The following is a 7,711-nucleotide window of genomic DNA, read 5'->3' as shown; positions in this document are numbered from 1 at the left end:
CCTGAGTGGAATTCTAATAGCATCTCCAATACATGATGTAAAATACCTAACCACAAAGTGCTAGATGTAAAATACATCAGCCGCTCATCTCTGAACTTAACTGTCGAAACTGAACTTAACTGTCGAAACTGAACTTAACTGTCGAAACTGAATTTTGCTGTCGAAACTGAATTTTGCTGTTGAAACTGAACGCACTAGCAAGGTGAGGCTACACGTCGGTCGACTGACTTTTTCATCTCTGGTCAGTCGATTTTGCAACCGTTGGATATGAAATCAAGGGCCTGCGGTTCATCTTCAACCTCCACCCCCTGAGCCGCCAGCCACCACCGACCAAACAGCAGCCCCCCGCCGCCCCCGGCCGGTGGTGCGCCATCCTGCCCGCCCCGAAAACACTCCCCACTGCCGGTCCGCCACCACCCCGACCATCCCTCTAGGCCCCCCATGCCGACCTTTTTCTCCGGCGATCCCCACGCCACCACCCCGCCAACGCCCCGCCACCGCCGGCGACCACCGCCCCCATCCTGAACCCTAAGATAGATAGTGGGGTACCTCTCCGGCGAGCCCCCCTCCCTGCTGCAGCTAGTTCTTCCTTCACCCCGGCGAGCCCCCCCTGAAAATCGACTGACTCAAAAGTCGATTCAGTCGACTGAAGTGTAGCTAAATCGGAGCAGCATCGCAAGCAAGAGCAAGAGCGAGAGCAGCAGCGCGAGCAAGAGCAATAGCAAGAGCAGACCAGGCAGTCGACCGAGAGCAAGAGCAGAGTAGCAGCGCAAGCGAGAGCTAAAGCAGCAGCAGCTCCTATTGATGTGGACGTCGCCGCCAAGGGAGCGACGCCGTGGAGGATGTGGCCGGCGATGCCGCTGTGGATGGAGCCGCGCCGTGTCGGCTCGGGACTGAGCGCCGGCAGCACCGTGAGATTGAATCAAGAAGAAAATGCGGAGATTAGTGTACAACCTCTTTGGTGGCGCCCATTAGGCCACAGCTTCATCCGAGGAAACAGTGATGATGATGCTCTTCCGATGGTGCAGATGAAGACGGCGGTGTGGGAATGGAGGTGGCGCGAAAGACGAGGGGAACATCGGGGCAGCTCCTTGGAGGTGGAGGACGGGGTGGCTGAACCGGCAGGACGATGAGATTGATGACGGATCCTCATCCGGTACGGCGGATGAGGGACGTCGAAGTGTTGATGTGGACGACGTCGTCGGGGAAGAGGCTCTGGCTGGGTGGCGGACGGAGCAGGGTGTGGGGTTTCATCGTGAGTTTTCGAGGCCTCGATGTACGAATGGGTGGGCGGATGGGATGGCAGTGGGGAACCATGGCTTAGAGACGCGCTTGTCCGAAATGTGGGGTAAGTTACGAAAGTACCCCCCACCGATTTGAGGCAGTTCTTTCAGTTCAGGGGTAGCATGGGCATTTCGCGTGTCGGGGTTTCACAGGAGGTGGGAGTTTTCGCGCGCATTGTAATTTCGGAATAGCAAGGCGCGGGTTGAGATGGAGGGAGTTGTCGGAGCACAACGAGACAAAGATATATCTTAAATATTTCGGGTTAACAAGGCGCGGGTTGAAATTTCCGGACAAGCCTAACATGTACTGTACCAAATCAATGTGCACTACAAATGTCATTCAAAACTTTGAATTCATGTTATGTTCAATTAAAATATTTCGCTACGTGTATAATGCATGCAACCTACTACTCAAATGAACGTTTTAGTGCATTCCAAACGTATATACTACCGCTTCAATATGAACTAAATTTGAATTTGTTTCTCTATTTGAATAAGATCTACAGTAATGATTGTTGTGAAGTCAAAGCATTTGAATTCGTTTCTCTGTTTTAATAAGATCTACAATCATCATTATTGTCAAGTTAAACCATCATTTGTGTATTATCTTCACAACACACCACATGATTAGTCTCGATTTACATATGAACTATGTGTACTATATGAACTCGAACTAGATTTTTTGAATCCACTTTATTTTGATTTCAAATCACATTACAATTCTAGCTCTAGCTAGATCTTCATAATCTAAACCATGTCTCATATGTATAATGTGTTTATCACATTATGTATGGTGCCCCGCCCCCTACGCCTACAAGTATTTAGATGTGAGTTGCAAACACCACACATTACCACAAATTCAAATAAAATGTGAGAATGTTCGATATATAGTATTGTTTAGATTGTTCAATATTTAGCTGTAAGCTGAAAACGCCACACATTATCACAAATTCAAATAAAATGTGAGATTGTTTGATTTATAGTATGGTTTAGATTATTCGGCATTTAGCTACGAGTTGCAAACGCCATACATTATCATATTATGGTATAACATGTGCACAGCACGTGTATCACCGCTATATTCATGCATGCAATGTTTAAAACACTATGATCTCCTATTCAAATATATGAATCCGCTTTCATATCAAATTATGATCTTTGTTAGTCTTTTACACCCACACAATCATCTAACCTTTGTAGCTACCACTAACTTTCTCTCGTGCATGCACATGCCCTCCTCGCCCGCCTCCCTCGGCATTCTATCCACCGGGCACATTCATTTTTTTTCTTCTTTAGGTCGTTCTCCCAGAGTCTCCACAACTCCTTTCCGACACACACCGATCGATAAACCTCTCCAGCGATGCCTTCCTACAACATACACACACACACACCTTCAATCTCCTCCTTTATGTGTCCTTGCCTCATGTCTCTCATATGGCTAGACACACATGTAAACTCTCGCCCCTCTTTTCATCGATCTCACAACCGCACACTCCTCCCCCTATCTAGCTAGTAGTTGGGCCTCTCGCACCACCTCCTAGCTCCATTCTCTCTGTCTATCCGTCTCGCTGGGCCTTATTTGCCTCTAACAAATGGACGTGCACCGACCGATCTCTCGCTATACATATAACTAGCTAGGTCCTTATAACTCGTTTTTACCCACACGACAATCGATCTACCTCATTAGTTGTGTCTCTCCCTTCCTCCGACAAACAACAATTGATCTACCGATCTAGTTAGGTTTGCTTACCAAACACATGGTTCCCCTTCATCATCCATGGATGCGTCCCGACAGATCTATCACGCACAGGCACACACAGAAACACATCCCCACTCTTATTGATAACATTGTAGTTCCACCCTCAGTTTGTCTAGTAGGCATCTTCCACCATCTTCGAGAAGCAACTCCATCACCCATCCAGCACTCTACCCCTCTCCCTCCCTCTCTCTCTCTCTCCTATCTCTCTCTGTCCCATCATATTTCCCGTCCTTCAATTATGTATGGATGTCGACCGATCTCCCTCAAGACATAGCTGGGTCTCTCCTTCTCAACACATATACGAGTCGTTCTACCTCTATAGTTATGCCTCTGCCTACCCCTCCCCCACCCCCTCCTCCCCACACACACCGATACATCGAGTGCTCTAGTCATGTCTCCCTGCCACACACAAACTTGACATGTGCCCTCTAACGTTCCGGTAGGCCAGTCGCCCTATATCTTTGACTTGCACACACACACAATTTCCATGGCTCTCTTCATCGATCTCGCACCCACCCACGTGATCCTCTCTTTGACTCTATCGATAGCTATGACCCCTCCCTCTCTTCTCGTGGATTGCCCGACCCTCTATGTATGATATGGATAGGCCTCCATTTTTCACACACATTGCATGCAAAATTTTGTTTGAGATGTCATCGACACATATTCCCACAAATAATTCACGAAATCAACCCCCACCCCACCCCCACCCCAAAACAAAAAACACTGACGAACGCGGTTTGTATCTCTCACACACAACCACGTAGGTGGGGGACGTGCACGAAGAGAAGAGGTGCATGCACGGCGCACGTACTCCCGTCTCTTTCCAACCACACCCGCGCGGGTACACGGTGGAGCTCATTTCTGTACGAAAAAGGCAGCCCACGTGGTAATTTGGCACGTGTACTGGTTGTCCACTTGGTAGAGGGAGGATCGTCTACCACAGGTGAACAAACAAATTGCGACTTGACGTGTTATGTTAAAAAAAGAGGCAAACCATGTGGGGCCTACCTTAGAGGCAAGGCTCTATACACTGGAGTACTTTTGATGTGTCCCGTCAACTCGCAGAATGAGGAGAAGCTTGCTTAGTACGCCGTCTCCCCCATTCCTAAATATAAGTCTTTGTAGAGATTTCACCATGAACCACATGCGGATGTATATAGATGCATTTTAAGTGTAGATTCATTCATTTTGTTCCGTATGTAGTGGAATCTCTACAAAGACTTATCTACTAGTAATAGCTAGCCCCCACTACTAGGAATTCTCTATCCTCTCCTTGAGCCACATCATCAAAATTGATGTAGCCATTAGATGAAGTAAATCAGTCCATAATAGTCGTCTGATCTAGACATTGAGAGGCTCCGCACTAAGCCACATGCAAGCATGCAGAAATACCGTGGCACATGCATGTGAGTGGGTTTTAAATCACATCAACATGTATGCATGAAAGCATGCACCGGTAGCATGCATGTAAGTGAGCTTTTAAGTCCCATTAACATGTCAAAATGAAAAATATAATCCCATTATGCAGTAGGAGTTGGCTGATCTTTTTTCCTTACGTGGGATGATCTAAATGATGATGGGAGTTTATTTAGTTTGGCTACCACATTTGTCATGCGGTTATAGAGTTTTTTTAGTTCTATGAAATCGATAATTTTGCACAGAGAGATATACCGCTGTTCCGCGGCAACGCGCGGGGACTCATCTAGTAATATTTAGGAACGGAGGGAGTACTATGTAAAGAGTTAGGTGTCGCACGGTGATAGTGTGAGGTGGGCCATGTAATCACTGAGCCTGCGTGCTTTCACTACTCTTGCACGCCTCCGCTGTAAGAATGGAGAAAATTGTAATCTAGTAGTAGTACCTCCTTTTGCCGAAAGCGTGGGACATCCAGATGTCCTACCACCTCAGTAATAAATACCAATGAGCCGTCAAATCACATAGACCCAGCAGTAAGTTGGACGGACGAAGCAACCATCACTCTTGCGCCAGTGAGAAGTCGCGCCCGCTCTGCCCGGGCATGAATGCGGCACCGATTCTTTGGAGCGGCGCTATCCGTTTCGGGCAGGAAGCGCGCGCGGGCAATGGAGGTGCTTTGGGTGGGCCAGGCTGGTCACGAGTGGGCGTGGCAGCTATCCGCATGTCCCTACCGGACACGCCCGGAAACGAGAGGATGCACCGACTCTCGCGGCTAAAATCATACACTACACAACATCTCTCTGTAGGAGTAGGTCGATCCGTCGCTCTCTCTAACACACGCATGTTGTTAAACACACACACACACACACACACACGCACGCACGCACACGCACGCACGCACCTTGGTCCCATTGCACCTTCTAACATGACTTATTACACCTAGATGGAGGGAGTAGTAAGTATACGAGATACGGTGGCACACTGACTTAAGTCGAATACAAGTGCCCAAAATTTGTGTGCATGTTATAATAAGGATTCACTTAAAATAGTATGTGAGCAAACAGAGGGATCAATTGGACAGTGTTCCCGAGTAGTAGCGAGATGTGTGAGGTAAGAAACACCACTGGCGCTTTTAATTTTTCTTATTAATTTGTTTGTTTCACCCTCTGACTGGTGGGACCCAACGTACCACGTGGAGAGAGGTAAGGTGACTAAGGCTGCATTATTTCTGCACCACTGTGGATAGTCTTACCACCAAAGCCACATGACACGATTATGATTGAAATCCCAATGACTCCCACACACACAAAAAAACAGGACATGCTTGTCACATGAATGCAAGAATGTATAAAAGGTTATTTCCCTCTCGTTGAACATAACGGGAGGGTTGTGTAGCTGGTTAGCCTGTTCGCTCATCAAACTTGAGGTCCCGGGTTCGATAACTACACTTGAGCATAATTTGTACCAGGAGGATTCTTTGACTGGTCAAAATGTTTTCTAGGGTTTGCACGCTTCACACTCTCTCTCCAGTATATATATATATACATGCTGGAGCCTCAGCGCTTGTAGTTGCTCTCTTCACACTCTCTCGCCCTCTCCCGCTGGAGCCTCAGCGCTTGTAGTTGCTCTCTTCACACTCTCTCGCCCTCTCCAGATCTAAACAAGACTTCGTTGGCCTCCCTCTCCCCTCCCTGCTGCTCAAAGAGCCGGCAGGATCCGTCCTCCGGGAAGGGAAGGAGGCTTAACACTGTCGCCGTTGGCAAGGGACTACCGACGCAGCTGTTCACTTTCCACCCAGCGGTGGCGCGGGAGGGCCTCCGACCCCTTCTTCTTTGCCGCCGTCCCGTCTCCCACCGAACCACGCCCCAAGAACCTTAAGGTATAATTTACTTACTCCACATGCATTGCTCTAGCTGCATGTATACCATGAATCTAGGACGTGATTCGGACAGGAAAGGAGTGGGGGAAAGTAGTGGGAAAAGTTGTATATAGCATGAATCTAGGACGTGGTTCAAAGAGGAAATGAAGGGGGAAAGTTGTATAGCATGAATCTAGGACGTGGTTCAAATAGGAAAGGAATGGGGGAAAGTAGTGGGGAAAGTTGTATCGCATAAATCTAGGACGTGGTTCAAAGAGGAAAGGAAGGGGTGAAAGTACTAGTTCAAAAAGGAAAGGAAGGGACAAGGCTGTAGAGTTTGAGCAGGACTAGATTTGCTGCGCTCACATAGGGAAAGGTGTCTAAAGATAACAAAACTGGGACCAACACAAATATGCTCCTTGGTTGTTTGTTCTTTGTTGCAACAGACTGTGCATGACCACAGTACATCGGTAGATGCACATGGTGCCGGTGCGTCCACTGTCCCGTGCAACTCATTAGCTGTTGTTAATCTAAGGCCCTGTTTGGTTAAAAACTCCCTAGTCCCTACCTGCTTGGTTCCAGGGACTAAACATGGACTAGAGGTTATTAAATGACATGCTAAAAGACCATGTTACCCCAAGTAATGAACTAATAGAGACAGGGTGCGATGCGTGGCAGAGGCAACTGTTGGAAAAAGTCCCAAAAAGACTCCCTCGGGGTCTTCTTTCTTTAGTCCCAAATGCCCACTTTTAGTCCCTAAAAGTCCCTCATGTTTGGTTTAGATGGGACTGACACGGAGTTTTTTTAGTCCCTACACCAAAATGTCCCTGTAAACAAACACCCTCTGATAATGCCGCTGTAAAATTGATGCAATGCCACAGTTAAAAGCAAATTACATGTTTAATGAATTTTATTGTTAATATAATCTCCATGTTAATATTGATTAATGCCACCGTTTGAGAAATGCTACCGTCTTGCTTTCTTTCCCATTTAGATAAGGTAGATGCTTCTTTTTGTTGGCTTCTGTGTCATCCACCATTATTGACCACTAATTGTTTCCTTTGTAGCTCTGTGTAAACAGGGTTATCTACTTCACCTCATTGCCATTGTGACCTTTTGTTGCACTGCACAAAACACTTTTGTTTTAAGAGTGTTTTGTGCAGTTCAACCAAAATGTCACACTAACAACGTTGCGTGATTGCTTGATCTTAGTGGAACTGCACAAGAGGAGATCTTACTTCCTATCCGTTAAGGAGAATTTGGTTCAGATCTTCTTCTTGTGAGTTGTTTGAATTCCGCATCATGAGAGGTCAGTACTAGCCTTCTTTCACATGATTCTGCAGTGTGCTTTCATATGTTGTGCTACTTGTACGATAATGTTGCTTGATTTTA

This window comes from Triticum urartu, chromosome 5 (genome assembly GCF_003073215.2).
Source record: "Triticum urartu cultivar G1812 chromosome 5, Tu2.1, whole genome shotgun sequence".
NCBI classification, from domain to species: domain Eukaryota; kingdom Viridiplantae; phylum Streptophyta; class Magnoliopsida; order Poales; family Poaceae; genus Triticum; species Triticum urartu.
The sequence above is the reverse complement of the archived record's forward strand: the minus strand, read 5'-3'. Positions refer to the sequence as shown.